General features: G+C 44.4%; 1 protein-coding gene across 2 annotated transcripts in view; it reads left to right on the forward strand.

Moving 5' to 3' along the window:
• The first annotated feature begins 1,882 nt into the window (after nucleotides 1-1,882).
• Nucleotides 1,883-27,820, forward strand: part of BRINP1 (BMP/retinoic acid inducible neural specific 1) — a 110,234-nt gene continuing 84,296 nt past the window's right edge. Inside the window, exons 1-2 of one of the 2 annotated variants that reach the window (XM_028714628.2) lie at nucleotides 1,883-2,352; nucleotides 5,590-5,667. The gene's annotated coding sequence lies outside the window, so the exon portion shown is untranslated. The remainder of the gene's footprint in view (nucleotides 2,353-5,589; nucleotides 5,668-27,820) is intronic. The other variant, XM_028714627.2, reaches the window with a different exon arrangement.

Genomic DNA, 27,820 nt, shown 5'->3' on the forward strand with positions numbered 1-27,820 from the left:
AGTTGTAATCCTTATGAATCTCTAAGGCAAATCAGTATTATTAGCCCTCCATATTGCAGATGGGAAAACTGAGACTGAAAAAGAGTGGCTGGCTTAAAGCCACCTAGTGAGTCTATGGCAGAAATCCTGCTAATGAACTTAAATTGTAAGTAGGCAGATTTGGTTGTGTTTCTGTTACTTTGATACCTTTTACTGCTGTACTATAATTATATGTGCTTGTCTTGTCTAGTTTTATGTTTTCCAACCCCCACTTTTGTTTCAACCAGATAACCCTATTTATAGGGTTACTTGGCAGTAAAATAAATAAATGCTTCTTGGTGGTTGAGGCATTTCAACATGGGAACCAAGCACCTAGAGAAATTGTGGGCTCTCTGTCACTGGAGCTAGGCAGCCACTTGTATGGTGAAGTTCTTGCCCTGGGTTTCCTTCATTGTGCAGAAGGTTGATAGCCTTACAGGGCCAGCTCCAGCTCAATTATTCTATTCTTTTTATTCTCAATCAGTCACTCACATTTCCTTTTCTGCCATTGTATATGCCTTTAACTAACCTCCCCCATCATAGCTGGGGAAGATCATGCAGAAAACATAACACTTTGCACCTCCCTTCCTGAATCAAAGAGAGCCTCAATGAGGAAAGTGTCATCCCTGAAGGAACAAAGGAACACAGAAAGCTGACTTATACCTAGTTGTCTAATTGAACCACCTAGCCAACAGTGACTGGCAGCAGCTTTCAATGGCTACTAAACCTGATGGCTATGAAACCACAGGAGGAAAGAGTGCTGTTGTGCTCAGCTTCTGCTCATGGGCTTCTTATGGTCATCTGGTTGGCCATGGTGAGAACAGGGTGCTGGACTAGATGGGCCATTGGCTCAATCCAGCAGGCTTTTCTTATGTTCTCTCTGGGGGTTTCAGGCACAGTCTTTCCCAGCCCTAACTGTAGATGCCAGGGAGTTAACTTGGGACCTTCTGCATGCAAAGCAGTTGCCATCCCACTGAGCTATGGCCCTTCTCCTTAAAAAAGGCTGCGACAAGGAAGGTAGAAGAATCCTCACAGAGGCTGATAGGAAGAGAACCCAGTGGATGGTCAGCCTGCTTAGAGATAGCTAGGACGTGTGTGTGTGTGTGTGTGTGAGAGAGAGAGAGAGAGAGAGATCCGGATGGATGGCTTGTTGGAGGGAATTTATGAGCAGAGAACAGGGTGGTTGGACTTTAGGGGAGGGAGACAAAGACTGTACACAAAGGGAGGGAGAAAGAGGACCTAGTCAGACAAAGATAGGGAATGGAACAGGGGCAAGAGGCGGAAAAGATGAGAGGAGCGAGAGAGAAGGAATAGAACAGAAAGCCAAACTGCATAGAAATGGGAACTATAGAAACACAACGGAAAACGAAGAGAGAAACAGATGACCCCCCCACTCAATTTCTTGTGGTGCTTACTATATCCAGCAGGTTTCTCTAATTAGTCGCTTCGCCTTCGCCCGCCCAAATCTAATCCAACGATTCGTGTCCACGGACACACCAGCGACTCTTGAAGCCCACTCCTCAATAGGCTCTAAACCTCCCCTTCCTCCTCAAAAGCGCACACCTCTCTCCTCCCCCCCCCACCCCATGCCACATCTCAAAGGGTGGGTCCCCCTATATCTCACAGGCCAGCACCCCTGTCTTCTTTTTATGCCCTCCCCCACATCCCTGTTTCAACACGCAGCCCCCGCTCCCACGTCCCAATGATAGAGGGAGTGAGAGACTTCTTAGGACCAACCCCCTTCCAGGCTCTCGGCCCCGCCTTCCTCCCTCCCTCTACCCATTCATTTTCTTCAGCCGGGCCGAGAGCTCCGCCCCTGACGGCAACGAGGCCCCGCCTTTTCCTCCACCCTTTGCTCATTTCGGTCGCCTCCCTCCCTCTCTCCCTCCCTCCCACCTTCTCTCTCTGTGCTGCTTTTTGCGCCTTCGTTTCGCCCCCGGTGGCTGCAAACTGATCCATCAGAGGAAGGCAGGGAGGGGATTAAGGATAATAATAATCATACAGAAAGAACACAAGGAAAGAGGACTGGAGAAGGATAGGTAAAAGAAGGTGGGGGAGAGAGGGAAGGAATAACATCCGGATTTTCTTTTTCATCTATTCCCCACACCTCTTCCTTTTTGCATCTCTGCCTTTTAATGCCTGGGATCCGGGGCGAGGAGAGGGATTCTCTGTCTGAGCATGAAAAGGACTGCTAAAGCCCCAGTCTTCCTACGCCTGCAGCATCAGCGGAGAATCGCCCACTATGCGCTCTGGATCCAGAAGGGCTCGCACCACAAGTTCCTGCCGAGCCGAATGAGAAACCAGATCTCCGCCAGAGAGGGGCACTAACATCCGGTAAGGGGAAAAGGCATTTTACTATTATTATTTTGACTCTGTTCAGCCAGACAGCCACACAGACAGCCGCAACATCGGCCAGCTCGTTCTTGTGGGGCCGCCCTCTAGAACTCCCGTAGGCATTCCTCGTTATCTAGCCTCTCTATCTTGGTAGTCACTGTGGGAAACCGGACTAAAATGGTCTGATCCAGCAGCAGCGCTCTTCTTCTATGGCTGGCAGACTTCTCTTCCGAATTCTCTCTCACACTCCTTAACAGCGCTGCCTCCCCCCCACCCCACCCCGCAAAAAATAAAATAAAAAAATCCTCCCATCGCTCCAATCTTTCCCCGGATTTCATCTTGCCTCATTCACTCAGCCAAAATCTGAGGGATTCAGTTCCCATACACGTCGCTTTGCAGTTTCGTATCCCCCTACTTAGTAAGCAAAGGGTTAAATGGTGGATGTACAAAATCGCGCAGAAACTCTGGGCTTGCGTGTGCCGGACCGCAACACAACACAGACAAGACCTGTACGTGTGTGTTCAGGTGCCTAATCGCTCACAGGCTGTATGTAGTGCAATTCCCAGACGAGATCTGTCGTGTGTCCGTGTGTATAAGTGTAAAACTCTTTCAGCCTCTACACACACCCTTGTAGAATTATTTCTGCTGGGCTGTCATGATTTGTCATGATCTCGGGTCATAATTTTTGAAGGAAACTTCCCGGCAAGGAGGGAAAGGCTAGTGTGCGTGTTTGGTGGACGTGTGTGTGTGTACACGTACAGCTGTTTCATGCAGTGCAATCACATATTACGCTCAGGCTGAAGTAGCATCTCACAAAACTGCATGGAAAGAGAGGGCTTTCAAAATCTCGGCGCCCCCCCCCCCGTAGCCCAGCCCCCCCCCCGTGATGTCTATGCCAAGATATATTGATCAGGACAGAGTCTAATAGAGTCCTGGAGGGGGGGGGAGTCCCCAAGGAGACAATGTCCTCTTTGCTTAATAGACTGCTGTGTTTGGTTTGCAGAGTGACAATCCAAGCTTTGAATTCCAGGCTATGGGGGGGGGGGGTTACTTCATCACCCTGCCCCACTGGTATGTGGGGAGACTAGGTAGGAATTGTGTTAAAATTAGATGTGGGGAGAATCGTCTGTCTGTGTGGCTGTTCACGGTGGGAAGCAGAATGCTGGACTAGCTGGATGTTGGGGTCTGATTCAGTGGGTCTCTTCTTATCTATTTATTTATGCACTGGAACAGCAGGGTGCCATGCATGTATGGGGAAGGAGTCTCTAAGGGGAGCGCTCCAGGATGGGAGGGGGCACCTTAGGAAGTGGAAGCAAGCTGAAAGCTAAACTTCAGCTTTGCCAGCCTTTTAAATAATTTATGCAGCATGGATGGAGACTGTGCCATTCCTCCATTCTCTGGAGGGTCATAGAATATATATTCAGGGGTTTAATGGGAAGGTGGTCCGTCGTGGTAGTGGTGGTGCGGTGAAGTATGTACACACACACACACACACCTCTCTCTCTCTGGAGAGAGGCTCAGTGCTACTTCTGATGCATAAGCCATAGTATAATGAGAAGGCTATTGACAAACCACTCCAGTATAAAGATTCGCTACCCCCAAATCACAGCTATAGGGGAAAGGATGGGGGATGGAGCGTGTCCCACCCAGAGGAGAGAAATCTTTTCTTAATAGGAGTTAAGCTGGTCTGAGAAGAGTTACAGAGAGGTAGGCTGATGGTGCAAAGGAAGAAGAGATTAGCAAGAACTCTGGAGGGTTGCAGGGAGTGCTATTTCTGGGTAGATTCAAGCATCCTTCCCACTGTTGATGGTCCTATACACCAATTTACCGTGCCTGCTTCCCTCTCTCTCACAGGACTATCTTTTATACACATGCACACATGCATGGACTGATACTAATGAGTGTGTGTGTGTGCACGCACACACACGCGCGCGCGCGCGCACACACACACACACAGGCAGTACATTTATTCACAGAGGTCGTCTTCTTTTGGTCTCACACAACACATGAATTGGTGCTTGTCTCCCTTTCATAACACATAGCTGGTGTCTCTCTGACTTGCACAGGCACACACCACTGGTGGCCTACTCTGGCATGCATGGACACACGCACACACACTTTGCCATCAACACCTTTTCTTTTATATGCACACAGATACACATGCCACTTGGTCACGTAGATTTTGCCTGCTACTCACAAGCATGCTAAGGTATTGCAGACAGCTTCTCCCTGTATTTCAAATGTGCATGTGCATGTGCGCGCACACACACACACACACACACACACACACACACACAGAGCCACACAGACTTTATTGCTTTGCATTATGGTTGCTTGCACACAAAGTTTCACCATGTCCCCCTTCCATTTCCATAAACTGTCCAAAGAAAGCTCTCCTCTGCTCTCCTCTCCTCTCCTCTCCTCTCCCATAAAATACCTATTTTATACTGATGCACATGTATCCAGTGCTTCTTTCCTGTGGGGACGCAGGGGTACACATACCCCTAAACATTTTTTGAATCTTTGTACTTTTGTCCATTTACTGTATTTATTTTCCCCAATTTGAACTATAAAATGGTGATTTTCTTGAGTGAAAATGAGAGTATCCCTAAACGTGTGTTTTTTAAAGGAAAAAAAAGCACGGCATGTATCCCCACCCAGTTTCCTTCCATGCACAGACAGCCCCAGTTGCACACAACTTGCATGCACCCTTAGGCTTCATTCTGCACTCAGTCGCACGCAGGTTCCCCTTCTCATCTCTTGCACACCCAAAACTTCCACACTGTGTGGTTGCACATACAAATAACAATGGCCAAACAAGAGAGATCTGTCTTCGCTTCCCCCCCACCACGCATGCAAACAAGAACACATGCAGCAGACACATACACACAATTCTTTGGGAGGGTGTGACATTCTCCCTCTCCTGATTGGGTATCCCTTACTCTCAGCACTGAACTGATATGCACAGTCATTCATCCACATACACAGACATCATTGCCAGGGACTTGGTGGCAAGCTCTGCCCCTCTTGTCTGTACAGATCAAATCTTTAGAAGTGAATAGATATGCTTTCACCTCTCGCATCCCTTACTACTAGCAGGATGCACTGTCCGTGTTTTCCTCCAGCCATTGATGGGGGGGGGGTTATCCATCACTAGAGCTCCTTAATCACTCAGCAGAAAATGCTTTGCACACATTTTCCCTCATCTTCCTTTTACTGCACTTTTCATGTCCTCAGGACTCTGCAGTTCCTTCATTTTGAAAAAAGGCAAGAAAACAGGATCCTGCAAAAGAGGGAAGGGTGCTTATCTCTCGGGTAAGCTGGGATACACAGGATTGGGATATGTAACCTTGGAGTGTTGTAAGGGTGGTGGACGAGAAAGGATCTTGTGTATGGTCCTGTGAGCCTAGCAAGTGAGTGTTGGAGTGTGTGAGGAAGCCTGTGAGACAGCTGTGTTTGCACTTTTGAAAATGTGTGCAACAGAGCATGGCTGTCTGCCAGTGTGCTCCATGCTCACGAGACACATGGGATCGTACCTTCATTTTAACTGGTTCCAGAAATAGGGTAGGGTGCATGTCCAGAGGTACTGAGGCATCTGCATGGAGGGGGGGGGGGTTGAAGAAGGGCTATTGCTGTGAGAACATGTGTGTGAGTAAGAGGCTGCAATGTGAGTGCGTCTGTGAGGGTGATAGAGGTTGTGCGAGAAGATCAGTTCTAATGCATTCATGTTCTTGTGTTTGGGGTATGGAAAAAGGCAATGCTTTTTTTCTAGGGCAGCATCTGGGAGTAAAGGCAACAGTGGTGGGTGAACATTGAGCATGTGCATTTGTGGGTGTTGATACCACTGCTTATAGAAGGGAACCAGTGGGGGATATAAGGGGATGGTGTGTACGAGTGGCACCATGGATGGGTTTGCAATATGGATGATGCACATTCCCCGGAAAATGCCCGAGTCTCCCTAGTGATATCAGAACCAACACTTCCTTGCTTGCATAGCTCAACCCTCACTGGCAGCAAGACAATTGTACTAAATTAAAATGCTCCCAAGTTTATCCCACTTCTCTTTCCAGGGCCTAGTTAAGAGACTGTATAATCCCCTCAAGGCAGCATTTAATAGGGCCAGACAACTGCCCTGATGAAATGTCTTATTTTGCAGTGATTGCTGCAGGGAGAAAAAGCTGGTCCCCCAAGAGAGGACTGCTGAGAATGGCCCTTGCTTTGACTCCCCTGTCCCTGGGGTCTCACTGTATATCCTACCCCCTTCCTTCCCCAACAATTCCATATTTAAGAACTTGGAAATATTTGTGGCATCAGCTAATACAAAGTCAGGTTCTCTCTTTTTTTGATAAGCACATTTGCAGGTGTTTAGGATTAACATTAGGGGGTGAGCTGGGAAGGTGGGAAAACTGTCATAATAATTAAGCTGAATTAGGGAACCATCTCTGCCTGTAAAATAGTGTGTTATGTGTGTGTGTGAGAGAGTGAGTGTGTGGGGGAGACTCACATCTGAATGTCGCTTTTTAACATGCATCTCAAAATCTGTTCTGCTGTCAGACTCAGTGTGGGTTGTTTAGGTATGTCACGATGCAAAGCAAGAGGGGTTGTTTGTGTAGTGGGAGGGAAATCTCAGGGGATGACAGAATAATCTTAAAATGTCTTGGTAAAGCGGGGACAAGGATGAAGGAAGGGGGTAAATTGGAAAAAGAGAGAGGATGCACAAATAAAAGAACATTTGAATCTTGATATGTTAAGGTTGTCAGGGGGAGGGCATGAACATGTTTCAAACATGTGATTTTATACATGGGAACCTTTGATGAAATGCAGGTGTATTTAAGCACCTTTCAGGCAACACAACCAAATCACCCTTGTCTGTTCTCCTTGTCTCTAGAAAAACTCATCCCATGAAGACACTGTGTCTCCCAGAAGGGGGAGCTCTGACACCATTTCTGGGGCCCGCCTATAGATTTGCGGATGCCAGCTGTATACCAGAGCAATTTAAATTCCTATTCGGTTTAGATCTGCCGAACACAGAGAGAGAGGGAGGGAGGGAGGGAGGGAGACAGACAGACAGACAGACAGACAGACAGAGAAACTGGTAATGGCTAAAGCACCCTTGCATAAACTAGGGTCGCCATATATTTTCTTTAGGATTCCCAAAGAAAAGCCCAACAATTTTGCCCCCTTTTCCCCCAAAAGCTCAATAACTTTTATGCCCAGATTTTCACTTTGGCAACCTTACCTAAACCACTTTTACTAACCATAACCCTGTTGTATCAAATCAATTGTCCAACTAGTCCAGCACCCTGTTCCCCACACCAGCCAATTAGATGCCTTCAGGAAGAATTAAAAACTAACAGGCAGGGCATGTTGGGGGAAACCACTTCCTCCAACTGTTTTTCCTGCAGTAGCAGATGTTTTCAGGTAGACTGCCTCTGAAGCTGAAGGTTCCACTTAGCCTTCAGGGGGATAGCCTTCAGAGACCTTATCCTCCATGGATTTTCCCAAGACTCCCCCTTTTAATGAAGTCTAAGTTTGCAGCTGAAACCACATCTTGCAGCAGTGAATTCCATAAGTAAACTAGACATTGTGTGAACAAGGACTTTTAAAAAAAAAAGAACAGAAGAGGAAGCTTCATTTGTGTGGTAGTATAGACTTAGTGATGGTCTGTGTGAAGCTTGTTCCTCCCCAAAGCTGCCTAACTGAGGTGCCAGGCTTGGGAAGGTATGGAGGTTCCAGCAGTGTCCCATAGCCCTTGTGCCTTCTTCCCATATGCCAGGCCCTCCTTCCCAAAGGGTTTGGGAAGGCAGTGAGAGAGCTCTTGTGCCTTGTTCACAATGCCTGTCATATTTACCCGGGCCTTGTGCCTACCCTTCACCATATATACAGTGCTGTCTATAGTGTTCCACAGCCAAGATGGCCCTGAAAGTGTCCCAAAGCACTCTGTTACTCCCCAAAGCCTAGCACCCCAGTCATCAAGTTATGGGAAGGCAGTAATAGAGCTCTGGCAACATCCCAGAATCCTCCCGCCTCCGTCCCCAAACCCTGCACCTTGGAACCCTCCCCCTTCTTTCCCAAAGTGTGGCATGTCCTAGAGCCCTTGTGTCTCCTTCCCAAAGGACAGTGCCTCAGTTACTAGGCTTTAGGAAGTCAGTGAGGTGGCTCCAGCAGCAGATACAGACTTTGGCAATATGGTACCCTGGCCGAGGACAAAAATAATCTCCTAAAGATTAGGCTTTTGGCAATGATGTCCAGCACCTCAAAGCTGCTGTGCCGCATTTCTGAAGCCTAGCACCTCAGTTATCCGGCTCTTGTGCCTCCCTCCCAGTATTTCTTATTTTCACAATAATTCCTTGCTCTGCCCTAAAGACATGCTGTCAGCTGCAAAGCCTGGCACCCCTAAGCCCCACCGCCCCCTTCCCAAAACTCAGAGTCTCATTTCCATCCCAGAACCCCTGAACCTCCTTCCCAAAGCCCCGTGTCTCTATTACCCTGCTTTGGGAAGAGAGTGAAATGGCTCTGGCAGTGTCCCAGAGCCCTCTTGCCTCCTTCCCCAAGCCTGCTGCCCCAGAGCCCTCCTTCCTGAAGCAGGCTTCGGAGCCCTTACAGCTCCTGCCCAAAGCCCAGCACCTCAAGATAATATCTGGTGCCCTCCCTAAATGTTTCTTATTTTCACAATAATTCCTTGCATCACCACAAAGTCCACAGCGAGCCTGGCACCTCAAAGCTCACACACCTCCATGCCAAAATGTGGTGCCTCAGTTACCCAGCCCTTGCACCTTTTTCACAAAGCCTGGCACCTACTTCAAATTCCCAGCATCTCAGTTACTGGGCTGAGGGAAGGTAATGAGATGGCTCTGGCAGCAGGGGTGGACTTCGGTAAAACGGCACCATAATCAAGGACAAAAAAATGCACCACCCTACAGACTGCACTGTGCAATGAAACCTGGCACCTCAAAACCCTGGAGTCTCCTTCCCAAAGCCCACTGTCTCAGCCAGGCACCTCCTTACCCCCAAAATATTTCTTATTTTCACAATAATTCCTTTCACCACCCTAAAGATGGCACTGCTGGCAGCGAAGCACTCTTCCTTCCCAAAAGCCCACTGCCTCAGAGCCCTGTGCCTTCTTCCCAAAGCCTGGCACCTCAGTTGCATCCCAGAGCTCTTACACATCCTTTTCCAAGCCTATCACCTTAATTACCCAGCTTTGGGAAGGCACTGATATGGCTCTGGCCAAGAGCCCTTGTGCCACCTCCTCAAAGCCTGGCACCTTGCTTATTGGGCTTTGGGAAGACGGCTCCTGAAAGTGGTGTGAGGGTTTTGGGGTACTATCAGAGCCCTTCCACTCCCTCCCCAAAGCCTGGTAAGTGAGGCAAACCCTCTGGGTGCACAAGTGGAGGAAAGTAAATAAATTGAGAGTGGAGAACTGTAGGTTTCCCTGGATCTCTGTTTATTTATTTATTTCCCCTCTCACATAAGGTCACAATCGCCTGCCTCTAATCTCTCTCTCTCTTTTTTAATTGAAAAAAGCAAATCCTCTTTGTCACTATTAAATGCAATGTTCAAATCAGGATGAGGAAGAGTTAGGGTTGAGGGTGCTGATGAAACCCCCACCCCCTCCTGTTATTTCCACTAAATTGAGCTAAATTATCTTCTTCCTGTACTCTTCTAAAAATAGCAGCTGGGGGCATGCTAAAAGAGGGGTGAGAAAATTCTGGCCCTGGAAGGGGATGCAATATGGCCCTCCAGGCCTTTCTTTCTGGCCCTCAGAACTCTCCCCGGCCACACCCATCACTGGACCCTGTTGAAATGTGGCTTTGAACTCTGATAATGCCTTTTACATGTTTGGATGGAGGCTATGAGCATTTTCTCACTTGGTTTCCATAATGCAATGTGCTAAGCATGCATCATGTATCTTAGGTGGGTATACCAGACTGGAGAGAAGTGTCCTATTTTACCTCACCTTTGGCATACCATAAGTGCTGACATAGAGGAGCACTCTGTGATCACAGTGACAAACAGGATGTTCATGGGAAGCCCACAAACACGACTTGAGCACAAGAGCAGTTTCTTCACCTGCAATTCCTAGCAACTAATGTTGCTGCAGATAGTGAAAGTGTAGCATAGCTGCCATTGGGCAGTAGTCATCAATACCCTTGTTCTCCTGGAATGTTTCTAACCCTCTTTTAAAATCATGTAAGCTGGTGGCTACTACCACATTAGGCAGAATGAAGCAGTTGCCTCAGGCAGCTGAATTCAGGCATTGCCTGAAAACAGGAATTGCTCCAGACATTTTGTTGCCTGAGGAAAAAGACAAGATGGCGCCACTCTCACAATCCTATGTACAGAAGCTGGGCAATTGAATCTTCCTTCAACACTGGTGATGGGGCAGTGTCCTGAGGGTGGAAAGCACAGCGTGCACTGCTACCCCCTAAAGATCTGTATTTATTTGCTTTTACATCTTTGTTTTTATATTCCACCTTTGCTCCCAGGTGCTCAAGGGAGCATGCATGGCTCTCCCCCTCTCCATGTCATGAAGTAATTCAGGGTGAGAGATGGTGTCTAGGCTCCCAAGATCACCCAGAGAGCTTAATGGCTGACTGGAGATTTGAACCCCTGTTCCCCAGGACCCAACGACTTAACCACTTCTCCACGCTGGCAGTCATCTTACTCTAACAATAGGGCCGGCCCTGTGTGCAACAACAGCAAACTGTCAGTTGTTTAATTGATTGTTGCTGTGGTTTACTCCTAGGGAAGGCACTTGTCTCAGATACTGTGCGCTAGGGATGGGAAATTCGATTCAGTTTGTGTTTCAAGCAACCCCCTGGAATCTGCACTTTCCAAAGCAATATGCAGACTGAAACGCAGCAAATCTGTTGAAACTTGCACTTTCCCAAATTGTGCTCCAGCCAATTAATGTGTACAAGAATGCATATTTGAGGGTAAAAGTGTGAATGAAGAAAGATGCCTATATTTGTGAAAATAATATGCAAAAATGCATTATATTAGGAAAAGCTGCTTCGTTAAGCAGTGTATTATTAGGAGAAATTCACTAAAATGCTCATCAGCTTTTATGAGGCTTTTTATTATTATTCATTTACTGCAAACCAATGTGGGAAAGGGGGCAACAGAATTTAAGATTGGGAAAATGAGAGATTTAAAGGTTTGCCCATTCCTACCATGAACCTTTGGGTGGGGACTGCGAAGATTGAGTGGGGAGGGAAATATAATTTCCTGTTTCGTCTCAGGCAGCGAAATATCTTAGACCAGCCCTCAGCACCCTCCCCCACAAATGTCGGTTTGGCACAGCTTCATTTGCCTTTTCAGTGCCAGCTTAAAACTGTTTTAATGGATGTTTTCCTGCCCCTGTTGTGCATTTAATGGATGTTTTCTTGCTCCTGTTGGTTGCCTGTCGCTGCCTGTCTTAATTGTGAGAGTCAGCTTTTGTATTGCCTTTTCAGAAAATTGTTTTGGATTTCTGCGTTCATGTTGTATTCCATATTGCAAGCCGCGCAAATTGAAGTACAAAATGTGGCTGGCTGGGGAAACCATTTACTTGCCTGCTAAGAGGATAGTATTTCATGGCAAGCTATTCATGGCTTCCCATGCACTTGATCTGGGAAGCTGCAATTTGTGCAGAATGCTGCAGCGTGAATGCTGATGGGAGTGAGGTCTTGTCTGCACCTGTGCTCTGAGGTCTGCAGTGTTTGCCAATTTGCTACCAGGCCAAGTTCAAGGTGTTAGTACTAGAATATGTTTTCACTTGTTGAGCACAAGAGTAGAGGAGATGGCTGAAGCACCTGGCGCCCCATTTCCCCCCTAAAAACTTAGCTCCTTTCCTTTGATCACCATACGGCTTGGACCATCGTATTGTATTTATTTTTGCCATTATGCCTTTAGAAGACATCTGGAGGCAGCCTTGTATAGGGAAGTTTTCAATGTTTAATGTTTCATTATGTTTTTATAAATGGTGGAAGCTGCCCAGAGTGGCTGGGGCAACCCAGTCAGATGGGTGGGGTATAAATAATAAAATAATAATTGTTGTTTTTTGAGGGTATGGGGTGTGTCCCCCCAACGCGCTTGCTCTGTGGAAGGCAAGAGGGTTCTGCATCCTCTTTTTTGCTCTTCAAAATATGGCAACCCTAGTTTTAAGCACCATGGTGCTTGACTGCCCCCCACAAAGAGTGTGGCGTCAGCACTATCTTGCTGCATTTGCGTGGAAAACACAAGCTATCCTCTTCTTAGCAGGCTAGGAAGTCAAAGGATCGAGCAGTCCAATATGATCCAGTGCGGCCATGGAGGAAGGAAAGTAGCCAACATGAAAGTGAAATAGGCTGTTAGGGAAGGGGTTGAACAATCTATCCTTCTTCCATACCTCATCTGCCTGTATTGAATTCCTTCCCACCCGTGGCCAACTGGCAAGCTGTTAAATGCAACGATGGGGGCAGAAAGTCGAAATAATTTTAATCTGTTTTAGTATTTTAATTTTTGTATGTTTTAAAGTAGGATTGTACATTCTTATTGATTTTACTGTTTTATTTTTTGTAAACTGCTTTGAGGTTTTTTGTTTTTGTTTTTAAACTATCCAGTGATATGTTTATAATGTAGTGCAATAATTAGTATAATATAATAATATTATATCCCACTATTTCTGTAATGAACTCAACTTACTTTATAATAAATAATAAATAAAATCTTTATTGCGGTCCAAAGACCCATCAAACAATTTCAGAACAAGATACAGTTAAGACAGCCAACCACAAAAGAGGGAGGAACCAAGGCGGACGTTTTGTTTTGTCTCAAGCATGAGGATCCTTGTTTCTTTTAACTTCCAAGAGGAACTTTGCCACGGCCAGTGTAATATCATTAGGCCTCTCATCCAAAAGATATTTAATATGGGAGGCTTCAAATTTTCCCAGCAGATTTGCCAGTAAGGATTTGATCAGTTGGTCCCTTGCTTGCTCGTACTGCCCACAATGCAGTAAAATATGCTTCATGTAACCGATGTGGAGGACAGAGGTGCCTGGCGTGCTCTGGTCCATGGGGTCACAAAGAGTCGGACACGACTAAACGACTAAACAACAACAACCACCGACGTCCTGAGAATATAAACAAAGCCTATTCTTTGATAAGGGATGCCTCTCAGTCTACCATTTAGCACTTCTGATGGAAATACATTTAGTCTGGCTTTGGTAAACAAACGCCGATAGGTTGGTACAGACAGGTTCCTAAGATATGAGGGTATCTGAAAATCGTACCCATATTGGATTCCTGCTGCTACCGGGCCACATATTACATGGGATCAAGATCGCAGGTCGCTATGTGAAATGTCCCAAAGCCTTTGCCTAAGGGAACTTACTTTATAAGGTTCACTGACTACCCATTTCTTTCTGGGCTGTTTTTGACTTTTAAAGCCTTATACATCTAGGGACTATTTCCTCCAGGAAGCCTGCATGAACCCTGAAACCCTTCCCCACGTACTACCACACTGGTGGAGGTCTGGAGCGTGATGAGGAGAGAATGGGTCTTCTCTATATCATTTTTCCATTTATCAGATCAGGGCAAAGTTTGGTAATCCTCGATAGCATGGCTCCCTGAGTGAGCCCAAAATTTGGTTCCCCCCAAATGAACCTTCTCAATCATGGAACTTCTCAGTTTTGTACTTCCTCGGCTTGGTGCCCTGTGTGAGAGAACTACCCTACCACCCTAAGCTGGTGCTGATCAGATGCTTTTGCCAGAGAGGTCCACTTGGCAGCAACCTTGCCATCATTTTGGCACCAGGCTAAGAGATTCTTTTTACTTTCCCAGGTATTTAAGTAGCACCAATTATCTTTTAAAGGGCTGATAAATTTATTTTGAATTATGCCATTTTATCGTATTTTTCTTTACTTTTTATATTGCCCTGGGACTTTTATTCTTTCTTTTGTCAAATAATATTTATTAGTTTTGCAAATTTTTAACAAATCAGTACCAAATTACATTATATTTAATACATTTTTTCCAAAAATTGACTTCCTGCTCTTCGTCCTAGATGCTTCTCAACTTTTCCCCGTAGCTGCTTAATTTTACATATTTATTTCTAATTCACATTTCATTCCTTATATTTGATTTACAATTTTTTATTTTTTCCTTCCCCATTATCCATCATCTGTCGATTTATCAATTCCTGCTCATATATTTACATAACAATAACATATTCCCTTAAAGAACAAAAGAGATTATACATCCTGTTGCCTATCCACTTTAAATCATTACTTATAATTTTATATTAATTTTTCTTTCTTTTCTTCTTGCGTGTGCTGCCATCTGTGTCTATCTTCTCCTCCGTCCTTCACCTTTCGGTAGTTGCCCATCTTCACTTTTCCAATCTACACTCCTCACAGCCAGTGTCCATTTCCTATCCAGTTCCATATTTTGCAATTCATGTTGTCTCCACAGCGTTTGCATTCTATTATCTGTTGTAAGATTATTTCTCAAGGACAGCCATCTGGTATTAACTCTAAGCAACTCTAAGCAACTCTAAGCAACTCTAAGTATTAACTCTTTATACAGCCCTACACACATCATCGCAGAAACTGGCCCACAAAGACCATCAGGGAGGAAGACCATTATTCCCTGAAAACTTTAAAATACTAGCAAGATCCCCTCCCCTCCACCATTGCTTCGCCAGTTTCACAATCAGCTATATTTCCAAACGTAGTTCTAAGTCTCTCTTGCTTTTGAAAAAGCAATCATCTCCAACAACTCAAACCTGTGGTCTTTATTTCCAATTTCTCCTTTTCCTTTTTTTCTCCTCAGTCTGGGTGAGGGTGGGTAATATCTCTTGATAGTGCGTGTGTGTGCCACCTGCACAACACAACACAGCACAACAAAACACAATACAACACAACACACACACAGTGTTCTTTTCACATACCCCTTTCCAACACAATTCCAAATTTATTGCAGTCAGTTCCAATATTCCAAACTAAATTATATCTTCATTCTGGAGGGGTGTGTGTAATCATCCCTTGACACAAAGAAGAAAAAAATATAAATCTCTTCCCCTCTTCCTTCACTTCACAAGCTTTGCACACACAATTTCCTCATAACTCATTCTATATTTATTCTCTTTTACTTAAATACAGCCAGGTATATCAAGCTAAGGTTAGTGTAAACTCTAGGGTCCTCTTTTGTAAGCATTTATTCCAGTAAGGCCGGAGGTAACCACAAAAACAAGGAACCTTAAAAACATAGAGAGCTACCCTTCTCCTCTTCCAATTCTCAACTTCATCACCAACCTTGGTTCCAGCAGCCAAATTTGTCAGCAGCTTGTTCTCCACATCTTCTCCACATCTTTAACTTAGTTCCAATTAGCCAAACTGAGAAGGGAATCTGCACCTGCCATGGCAGATATGGAGGCTGGCTCACGGGCAGAGAGCTTGAAGACCCAGTGCCATTCTTTTCCGGCCTGTTTTGGAGCCTTCTTGCTTCAGCAGCGGCAGGATCCAGATCCATGGTAATCCGAATTGTCTCAGGGAGCTTCAGGGGGCATCTCAACCACAGCGGCACCCCCCCCCTCCATCAGAACCTTTCCCGATTACGGGAAAGCAGCCTCCATGGCTGAAAACAGAAACAAAATTCAGACTTTTCTTCTTCTTTAAGAGGGAACGGCTTATTTCCATCGCACAAATAAGTCAATCAATCTCCAAATGGCACATAGAAGTCTTAACATTGGAACAAAGAAGCAATTCAGTTGGAAATGATGGGATCTTTTCTTTGTTTTGTAGTTTTCATCTTCCAGCCAATTAAGTTCTCTGGGTGGCTTTTAACAATAAGCCGGGGCAGGGAACTTTTTCTCTTTTTTCAGCTCAAGGGCTGTGTTTATGGGGGGGGGGGGGAGGCCTTTGGGTGCCACATACCAGTGGAAATCAGTGTTTATAATGATTTTTAAGGCAAGTTATATATTTTCTCCATTCCTTATTAAATTTTTGGTCTTCCTGGTTTCTAATTCTTCTGGTCATTTTTGCCATCTCAGGATAATTCATCAGTTTAATCTGCTATTCTTCTCTGGGAGGTACTATGTCCTCTTTTCATCACTGGGCAAGTAACATCCGGGCAGCAGTGGTCCCATACATAAATAGTCTCATTTGGTCCATTGGTATTTCGGCTCCTAAAATCCCTTAAAGGAAAGCTTCATGTTTTTTTAAAAAAGAAAAGGTTATTTTAAACATTTTTTTCCCAGTTCATTATATTTCATTTCCCATTATTCTCTTACTACTTTACAAGTCCACCACATGTGATAAAAGGTGCCTTCTTTTTCCTTACATTTCCAGCATGTATTTGACTTTGTTTTGTACATTTTAGCTAATTTACTAAGAGTTAAATACCACTAATACATCATTTTCATATAGTTTTCTTTCAAAGTATAACATGCTGTGAACTTTAAATCCCAGTTTTATAGCCTCTCCCATGCTGCTTGTTGTATATTACAGTGGTACCTCGGGTTAAGTACTTAATTCGTTCCAGAGGTCTGTTCTAAACCTGAAACTGTTCTTAACCTGAAGCACCACTTTAGCTAATGGGGTCTCCCGCTGCTGCTGCGCCGCCAGAGCAAGATTTCTGTTCTCATCCTGAAGCAAAGTTCTTAACCTGAAGCACTGTTTCTGGGTTAGGGGAGTCTGTAACCTGAGGCGTATGTAACCCGAGGTACCACTGTATATCCAAAGTCCCTGGTCCAGTGTATCATAACTGATTTGACATGTTCATCTTTTGTATGCCATTCTAATATTAATTTATACATTTTAGAAAGCAATTAAGTCCTATTTTCTAACAACACTTTTTCAAAATTAGAGGTTTAATTAGAAGAGCCTTTCTCGTTGTCCATCTTAAATATGTCATTAAGCTGATGATATTGTAACCAATCAGTTAATAGTCCTCTTATATCTTCAAACTTCTTTAATTTTAATTTGTGTTCTACTTCCATTCATAATTCTTTATAAGTTGCCCAATCATTTCTCATGTTTAATTTTTTTTAAGATATTGGGAAAGCCACCATGGTGTTTTTTGTTCTAATAATTTTTTATATTTTCCCCATACTTCAGAAACCACTTTCCTTACTACATGGTTTAGGAAAGGTCTATGTACTTTAACTTTATCGTACCACAAACATGCATGCCAGCCATTATTATCATGGCCTTCAAGATCTAAAACATCAGTATTTTTTTAAATGATATTCATTCCTTTAGCCAGTATAGGCAGGACACCTCATAATATATACTTAAATCCAGCAGGGAGAACCCACCTCTTTCTTTAGAGTATCAGCAATTTATATTTTATTCTTGGCTTCTTCCCCTGCCAGACAAATCTGGTACAGTGGTGCCTCGGGTTACAGACGCTTCAGGTTACAGATGCTTCAGGTTACAGACTCCGCTAACCCAGAAATAGTACCTCGGGTTAAGAACTTTGATTCAGGATGAGAACAGAAATCATGCTCTGGTGGTGCGGTGGCAGCTGGAGGCCCCATTAGCTAAAGTGGTACCTCAGATTAAGAACAGTTTCAGGTTAAGAACGGACCTCCAGAACGAATTAAGTACTTAACCCGAGGTACCACTGTAATGTCTTTTTGCCATTCTCCAAAGTGTCCTACCTTGCTGACCAAAGGTATTGCTTGAAATAAAAATAAAATTATTGGCAACACATTCATTTTAATTACCGATATCCTTCCCAATGATGATAAGTTCATCCTTCCCCACACCTCCAGATTTTTCTTTATTTCTCTCCAAGCTGTCATATAGTTATCTTTTAAAATATTTATATTCTTAGCTGTTATCCACACTCCTAAATATTTATTTTTCTCTCTCTCTCAATAATTAATCCTGTTAATAATTGTAATTTTTTTTTTATATTGGTCAGTCGCATAATTCACCAGCACTTTTGTTTTGCTTTTATTTATTTTAAAGCCTTCAGCGTATCCAAATTTAGAAATCAGTTCCAGGACCATTGGGTCTTCCACAGTTACCACAAATGCCTGCAAATGCCTTAAGTGTATATGCTTTGTACCCTAATGTTATTCCCTTTATTTCTTCATCAGATTTTAAACTTCTAGCCAGGGTCTCTCACACTAAAATAAACAATAATGGTCACAGGGGACATCCCTGTCAAAATGACTAACTTTTTTCTCCTTTTCACACAGGTGGAAATTTGCTGGCAAACCAGTATAAAACCATTAAACTCTGCCTTCTCTTCCAACAGGTTACACACCATGCATTTTTGTGGCCTGAGGTCATACCCACACCATACATTTAAAGCACTCATACTATTTTAACAACATGCCCCCCACAATCTTGATAAATGCTTGTTAAGAATGCTGGGACTTGCAGCTCCTTGAGAGGTAAACTGTGGTTCCCAGGATTCTTAGTGGGAAAGCATGAATGTTAAAGTGGTATAAATATGCTTTTAACATATAGTTTGGAAGGTGACCTGCTTCTCATAAGAACTGAATCCTACTTGTGAGGTTCTTTAAACAAAAATCCCAGAGAAAAATAGTAACTTTAGGGAAAGAAGCATTGAATAATTTCTGTGGGGTATTATTACCTCATTGTTATAACATGGAAGATGAATGTACAAATGTACAAATCAATAGGTCAAAATCTTAACATATCTGTACCTCCAAACCACCACCACCCCGGCTTTTCTTTGCAAATGTCTCTCTCTTCCTTCTCATTCAGAATAGCAGACAACCTTCCAAGATTAATGCAAACATCATTAAGCACTTCTACAGGGAGGGATGTTGTTCTGGACACAGGTGTGGCTTCAATATTATTCATGAATGAATGTTGGGGCAAAAGGTGGGGAATGATGTCTACCTCTAAATATCCTGGGTTAATATTACTTTTCCCTGTTTTGTTCCTTTTCAAGTGATCCCAGACAATCAGGGATCACATACAGGATCGGATGCTATATGACAGGGCTATGTAGCCAATCAGGTTTTATTCTTGTTTTTGATGTTGGCAAATGAAGCCCATTTAGAATGTTGATAGCGCTTCCTGTATTGGTCACATGGGTGGTCCTGCCCAATCCAGGATCACTAGGGAGGGACTACACCTCAGTGGCAGGGTATTTTCTTTGCATGCAAATCTCTGGCATCTGCTGCCAAAATTATCTGGTAACAGGTGCTGCTGGATAAAGTGAGCTAGATGGTCAAATAGTCTGACATCATGCAAGACAGCTTCCTATGTAGAGAATAAGCAAATCTTTACCTGTGATATTTTCTTTAGGCAAGGAGAGAGAGAAATGTCAAGGTAAAATGGCACCACTATCTTCCACACAATAATTGCATCTCCATGTCTTGTGATAAACTTTCCACTTTCTTCTTCAGCCCCCTTGAGATGATCCCTTTGATTGTTCTTTCCCCACTTGCCTTGATTGGTTTCTTACTCGTCTTGATTGCCTTGCTGGGCATTCCATGATCTTAACAATTCTATTTCTACATTTCTGTGTTTTGTTCATTCAGTCTCTGAGTGTGCGTGTAGCTTGTTTAGCCATTTATAAAAGCCCATTCAAAGTTCAAGAGAAGAAAGTTTAGAAGCTAGCTTGGTTGTGGCTTCTGTATCATTTCCCAGTTCACATGTTATGCTAATCCCATCCAATGTTTGTCCTCTGGTTTACAGCTCATGTGTGGTTTACAGCAAGGTAGAATTCCACCCAAATTAGCTTGCAAGTAGTAAGAGAAATAACCATCTTGGATCCAGTTCCCTACCCTGAAAGAGATGGCTATGTTTGGCAAAGGAAGACCCTTGGCCAGCCTGTCCCTGCTCTAATACTGTCACTGTTTAGGATGACTGAGCAGCAAGAAATGTGGCACTTATTGGTTACTGAAAGCATTAAAAAGAAAAAAGAAGAGAGAGAGAAGTTGTAATTACATTATACTAATATACCATTGAGTCGCTCTACAAACACAAATTAAATAAGTAAAAAAAAAAAAAAAAAAAAAGATAGGAGGAAAAATATGTGTTGTTTAGCCTGGAGGGAGGAATATAGATAGGGGTGGGGGATTGCAATGAGAGAGGCAGAATTCTTTGAGGGCAGGATGGAAGGGAGCCAAGCACTTTGCAAATGAGAACACAAAAAAAAAGCCTTTTCAAAAAGAAGCCACTAAGAAGGAGCTGGTGTCCCGCAGGATTCTGAGCAGTGGGAGGTCATAAAAGCACCACGAAAGTAAAGACCATAAAGGCTTCAGTGATTCCATGTCAGTTAATTCCACTTTGCATTCCCTAATTAAGGGGAATGGTTGCTATGTGTTGCACTGCAGAATGTAAGAGGATCCCCTTCTGGGAGCTCCTGGGACCCAGTTGCTGATGGAAGTCCTCTCTCTCTCTCTCTCTCTCCTCTAATGTACTGAATAGCATCTTAGACATGGGTCGACAAACTAAGGCCCATGGGCTGGATCAGGCCCAATTGCCTTCTAAATCCAGCCCGGGGATGGTCCAGGAATCCAGGCAGCAGGCATAGTGCATTTGCGACAGACAGGCTTGGGGGTCAAAAGTGAGGCAGGCAGATGCTCGAGACAAGCCCCTTCTCCGTCCGTCGTATGTGCAGCAATCTTTTCTTCCGGTGTGGGGAAGAGGGAAAAGGAGCCACAGTTCGGATTTCCACCACGGAGCTGCCGGCGACTGACCTCAGGAAGGGCAGTTGCGGCGGCAGGGGCTCGGAGACACCTTGGGAGTGACGCCCACCGGTGTCTGTGGCAGCGATGCTCCCCGCCAGAGGAGTGGGGAGCACCTGGGTGGCTGCACTCTGAAGCAGTTCTGCGCTCTGCTGGGGAGGCTGCTTGTTAGCTACATGGTGCGAGCCATGGAAAGTTGTCTTCCCTCATGCGGGGAAAAGAACGTTTTTGCTTGAGCGGCGGCAGCATGACTTAGCGTGGCCAGCATGACTAAACTGCTTCTGGCGCAATGGGACACTGTGACAAGTCCCGGAGCACATGGAAAGGCCGTTTACCTTCCCACAGCAGTGGTACCTATTTATATACTTGCACTAGTGTGCTTTCAAACTGCTAGGTTGGCAGAAGCTGGGACTGAGCAACGGGAGCTCACCACCGTCAAGCAGATTCAAACCAACGACCTTCCAATCGGCAAACCCAAAGGGGTTCAGTGGTTTAGACCACCACATCACCTGCATCCCCCGGTGGCAGAAGGACACCCATGCCAGCTCAGTATGACCACACCCCATAACCCCAACAGAGGGAAGTAGGGTGCTAGCTCTGCCCTCTGTAGATTATTTGGACAATGGCACAATGTAGCCCAACTCCCAACTTGCCTCCCCATGTTCAATTTTGCCCAGCCTAGCTCACTTCCAAGATATTGGAAATGTGGTCAAATTCAGCCCAACTACAGACAGTCATTGTCCTTGCACAATCCTTTTTTGCTCCAGATTGTTTCCTTCACATTCCTTTGAAGCTCCTCTGAATGTGAAGAAAGGTATTTTATCTGGCTGGCACATTCTTTTTACATTTCCGACCACCATCTGCACTATATTCTTACCATTGTTCTCAAATCAAGTTCTTATTGCTGTGGCTTCAGCAAGCAATGCACAGCAAGAAAGGACATTCTCCTTTCAAGTATCAATGCATCTGCCTTTCACAAGGTTATCAAGTATGGGCTTTTACTCAATACCTAGACACATGCTTGAGTCTTTTTAGAATCATAGAACTGTAGAGCTGGGAGGCAGCCCAGAGGTCATCTTATCCAACCCCCCACAGAGCAGAAATCACAGTTAGAAATCTAATCCAACCTCTGTATAAAAACCTATAATGTCTACCACTTGATCAGTGTTCTTCCACGGAATTTCATTCACATCTCTTAAACCAAGCAGTGTGGGGTTTTTGGGTTTATTTTGCTATTTCTTTGTACATAGGAACATAGGAAGCTGCCTTCTACTGAGAGATTCCAACACCTCAAAATAAATATATTAGCTAATGTCTCATATTTGCTATGGATGGCTTTTTGTTGGCTGCTGCTGTTCTTCCCTCTACTGCACGTACAGTACTCTATATACAGACATCTTACCTGCATTGTGTATCTGCTTGGTCTCAGTTCACTTGTATATCTTCTCTGGAGCTATTCATACTGAAGGCACTCCAGCTATCCACATGCCGGAACAGTGAAGTAAAGATTGCATGGGCTGATGGATGCTGATGAACGAATTGTCTTAATTTGCATCAAAACTGCACTGCCGTTGGTGCCTTCCAACTCTAGGAATCTGTTGGAAAACCCTGATGCTAAAAGCACAATCAGAGAGGTCCCCCAAAAGTATAATACAGTGTGGGGAAACTTGGTAGTAGCACTATAGTGTGGGTGGAACACAGAATTGCTTTGGACAAGACAAAGTGACTAACAAATTTAATAAATAAATAAAAGCAATGAAAGATCATCAGTTTATCTAGTTGAGTATTGTCTACACACTGATTGACAGTGGCTCTCCTGGGTTTCAGGCAGGGGATACTTCTAGCCCTACCTGGAGATGCTGAAATTGAGCATGGCCCGTTCTTCGTGCGAGGCAGGTGCATTGACCCTGAGCCATGACCCTTCCCCTTACTGCAGCCTTTCAGTAAATGGGATCAGGTTGTTTCAGGGCATTTTCTGGGATTTCCCATCTCTGGCTCTTCATTAGTTAACCATTGCAAGACCTCTGTTTCACAGGGTTGGTTTGTATGAAGTTGTTATTTTTTTTTTAAAAAAAAAAAACCCTGCCCTTCTAGTGCTTATGGACACTTGGGTGAATTAATGCCAACTGCAGCGCTAGGCGTGCCAGCATACAAAGCCTAAAATGACTTGGAACCTACATACATAAAAGAACACTTTCTACAGTATCAACCATCTTAGGCCCTAAAATTGACAAGTTTCATCGGGTCTCTAAATGTCAGGTTTATCAAAAGCGGGTTTCTGATGGGAAACTACCAATTGTATCAGGCCCTATGATTAGTGGGTTTCTAAACTAGTTGAACATCAGGTTTCTAAACTAGTTAGGTTCTCTGTTGGTGACGTTGCCACTGGGTGCTAGCTGGTTTGCATTGGCCTTCTTGGTGGTGGCTCCCTGTTTATGGCATTCTCTCCTTGGTGAGGTGTGTCTGACCCTCTCTTTATTAACTTGCTGGATTAATTTTAAAACATTCCTGGTTCCCCAGGCACTGGATAGCTAATTTTTTCTGTTCCCGGCAACTTTGGAATTATTAGCTGTGAGGATAAGTGACTTTTTAAATATTATTGGGTGATTTAGTTCAGTACAGTCTATGCTGACTGACAGCAGCTCTCCAGGTTTTGAGGCAGAGGGCAGCCCTTGCCCTGTCTGAAAATGTCGGATCTGTGACCTTTTGCGTGCAAAGTAGATTATTGCCACAAAAGGCTCATCCACACTTCATGAGCCCAACCAGTTTTTCCCTTGCCCTGTTTTTCCCCCTAAGGAAAAACCTGCTTTTTAGCTCTAAGTTAGGGCAAATGTCAATCCGGGGAAAACCTGAATTGCTGTTTGATCAGACTGACTGCCAAGAACAGAAACTGGGGGAAAGCAATAGGAGAAGAGGAACTGTGGATAAGCCCTAAGTTACACCCCTTCTGAACCATAAAGTACAGTAACACCCCAAATATATACAATATAATAAAAACAGAGATAGGCATAGCATATAAAATAGAAGCATCAAATGAAACAAAAAAATCTGCCTAAATGATAAGGGATTTTGTCTGTTCTTCATCAGTAACTTGTATTCAGGATCAGAAGTGTCCATTTCACCTTCGTGAGTAGCATCGGCAGATAGATCCTATCCCTCATAACGTTGACATAACCTATAATCTTCTGACAATGCATTCCATATTCTGCTTGTCTATGGCGTGCGGAAATGAGATAAGAGGGCAATTTGGCACCATGGGCAAATGATTGAAGTGTGGCCATAGAGACACCCCACCCCCACCCCCGTTCTAACTCTCAAATGCAAATTGTAAGTGTAGTGTCTCTCATTGCAAAGGTCTTCCCAAAGATTGCCCACAAGCAGGCAATGACCTTCCCTTCCTTCTGTGCTTTACCAGTAGCATGCATTAAGGGGTACACTGTCCCTGAATATGGAGGCTCCATTTAGACAAGAATTTGTATTTTAAAGCCACCTTACTTAGTGCCCATTGCCATGTCTTGTGGCAGTGCATTTCACAAGTCAGGGTTCACCAATCTTTTAAAGGGTTCACATTTGGATTTTTCGGCTGAGCCCACCCCATCTGGTCACCCCTCTGCCTCCACCACCAGAGTCATGGAAGGAGAAAGTGTGTATTCACATGCTTCACTCTTCCAAGCCATCTGAATAAAGCTCAGATCCAGCAGAGTTAATGCGAGCCTTGAAAGACACGTAGAGATGAAGAGGGAAGAGGGAAAGAGTGTCATTCTTCCAACTTTCTCCTCCAGCCCTACTCAAGGGAGGGGGAAAATGTAACAGTCCTCACCACTTCATGACCCAGGAGGGCAGTGAGTGGAGGTGTCTCAGAGGATGGGCAGGCATTGCGGAAAAGACCTCAAGTGCCTCATAGGTGCCGCATTGCAACCCCTTCCGTAAGTTCTGTGCCGTTTGAAGAAGTTCTCTCTTTTCTTTTCTCTTGGTCTGTCCTAAATCTGCTGCCAACTCCCTCAGTTCTACCTGCCTTTCCCTCCAGATGGCAAAACACCAGTAAGATCCCCCCCCCCACTTTCTAATGAAGCCGAAAGATTAACAAAAACAAGGCAGCACCACTGAGGTTTGCAGGAGGGGTCGGAAGAGAGGGGAGTGCAAATGAGTTCCTAGTCATTTTGCATCATTTTGGCACAGCCATGCTTTTAGATCCAGATAAAGACAGTGTCTGCAATGGTTAGCAAAAGACAAAACAAAATCCAACAAACAAAAACCAGTCAAACAGATAGTTAAGGGTAGAGAACTATAAAGGCTAAGCGAACATGGAGTTTCAGCTCTGAACAGATGGAAGAGGATAAAAGGGGAAACAGCTGTAGAGAAGGTGGGAGCTTCAGAGATGGAATAATCAGACACTTAGAGAAGCAAGAAAGGGGACGGAAGGAAGAGAGGATGTGTGCCTGGGCCTGGGGTGGGGGAAGAGGCACTGTCAGGTATGAACACCACCTCAGTTGACAAGACAGACATAAATACAGAGATAAGAATGAGTGACACCAATGCTTATAGGGTATGGGACCAGGGAAGGAAATGTGGTAGGCATGTGGGAATCTGCGATAAGGGGCAGTACATGTGTGAATTGCTAGAATTATACAGAGGAGGAGGATGCTGGAGGGTAAGTGTGAAAGAAGGATCCTTTTCCACATCTCTAATTCATTTGTAGAGAGAAACAGATAAGGAAAGGACACACACAGAGAGTGAAAGAGAGAGAGAGAGAGCGCGCGCATTATGCAGTGTACCCTTTGGTGTGATTTTCTTCTGATGGTGGAGAGAAGAGGAAGGAAAACTGAGGAGCAGTCACATAGTTTACTTTCGTTTCACACACCAGTTTACACCTTACTAAGAGCTGGTTCAGGGGCCCTTAGTATAACTGTTATTTTGGCCACTGAAAGTGGGGAAGAAGAGCAATCAACAGTCTGATGTATGTCCATCTCAGTGTAATATTTCACAAATGGAAGTAGAGTGTGTTTGGAACATCCCAATTTTACTACCAAGGGTCACTACTATAGTAAACCTACAATTTCCCACAGAACACAACAACCTGCCCTCCACTGATTAAATAACCAAGATGGTAACTATCTTTTTTCTTAGATATATGTGTGAGGTGGGGGGGGGGGTTATTTGGGGATGGAGAGAGAGAAGAGAACTATCCTACAAGACCAACCAATCAAGCCCTGTATACTACTGAATTCTTTCCCTCCCCCATGTTCATTGTAACATGGGAAACACATGAGCCTTAAGTTGTTGATGGGAGTTTGAAAAGGAATATACTTCCCATGGCACTGTGGGAGTTGTCCCAGAGCTTTGAGGGAATTGCACCTCATTTTCAGTTAAATGTAAGACAAAAGAATGGGTATTTCTTGACAGCTCCTTGTCAGATGTCTCGAATGTGGACATGCCCGATTCTCCAGAGAGTTTAATTCATCTGGATGGGTCTTCTGTGTTAGGGCATCTCCAGCAAAATCAGAGGCAACTGTGCATATTCAATGAGACGGGTTGCAGATGCCCACGGCAGAGCAGGCCTTGCATGCTGGCAGGGAATACTCTGCCATCTGGCTTGTTGTGCAGTGCTTGCTGATGCAGTGCTTGCACCTAGGTCCAAGATGCGGCTGGAGTTACCTGCTCACTTTCAACAGGAAAAATTGTTGCTTGGGTAGAGAATTGATAAGCAGGGAAAAGATGCAGGAAAAGATAAACGAGGAGTGAGGAGGGTACATGCAGTCCCCCCCCCCCCCGGACATTTCTGTCTGTCTCTTGTGACCCTCCCCTAAGGTTATTATTGCTATTATTCCAGACCTATGGAGCAAAGTATTAAGAGCCCCCTGCTCCACACCATGGTTTCAATCCATCTCTCCCCCCCCCGCATACCCTATTTATTTGTTACGCAAAAACTAGCAATATAACAAAACTACATAATAAAAGTCATGTTTACTATGGGTGTTCAAAGCAATCATTTTTGGTCACCAGTTGCCTTTGAAAAATTGGACTCATTCCCTCCTGCTGATACAATGCCACCATTATTTAGCCCCCTGTGCTTCATTAACTCCTGTGTGCACGCACACACATGCACACATTAAATGGCACACTTTAATTTAAAGTGGCAATGGCTCTCCTGTCTTCTGTTATTTTCAAACTTGCTTGCAGACTCCAGCATTTGGGAGACATTGATTGCAGCTGAATTGCCCCTAACACCTTCAGTGTTTCACAGAAGTACAATACACCTGTCCTGGCTCTTGGAGGGCATATTTCTCTGCATGGCCCCAAAATCAATACAAACTCCATCTTTTCCACTTCTGCCTTGCACCTTGCTCCTCCTCAACCCTGTATCCTGTTACACATTTTGCAAAGGCAACTGGTAGAGACTGCAATTTCTTCTTGTCACAGAGAGAGAAAGAACATTCTGATATCTGGATTAACACAGAAAAAACAACAGAAAGCAAGCTTGATTGATGAGAGAAACTCCAAAACACATCCCACACTTAATATTTGTGTCTGAGCAGAATTCAAGGTTAGGATACCCCTCTGAAGTTCGAAAGTACCTGAGAAGGAACACATCTGTTCTCCAGGCCAGATAGCTTTTCCTCATGTTAAAAGTGATTTTTGATGTAATAGGTTCTTGCTGGTTGAATAATTTACACTGCTTGTAGCACACAAAGAGCTGTGGTGGTGGTGGTATGTGTGCATGTGTGTACATGAATAATTAACCAGTTGATGCAATGGTTTGGAAGTGTTAAACTTTGCTGAGGAAGTGCAGGCTCAAATCTCTGTTTGGCTGCAAAGCTTTCTGTT

Source organism: Podarcis muralis, chromosome Z (genome assembly GCF_964188315.1).
Source record: "Podarcis muralis chromosome Z, rPodMur119.hap1.1, whole genome shotgun sequence".
Classification (NCBI taxonomy): domain Eukaryota; kingdom Metazoa; phylum Chordata; class Lepidosauria; order Squamata; family Lacertidae; genus Podarcis; species Podarcis muralis.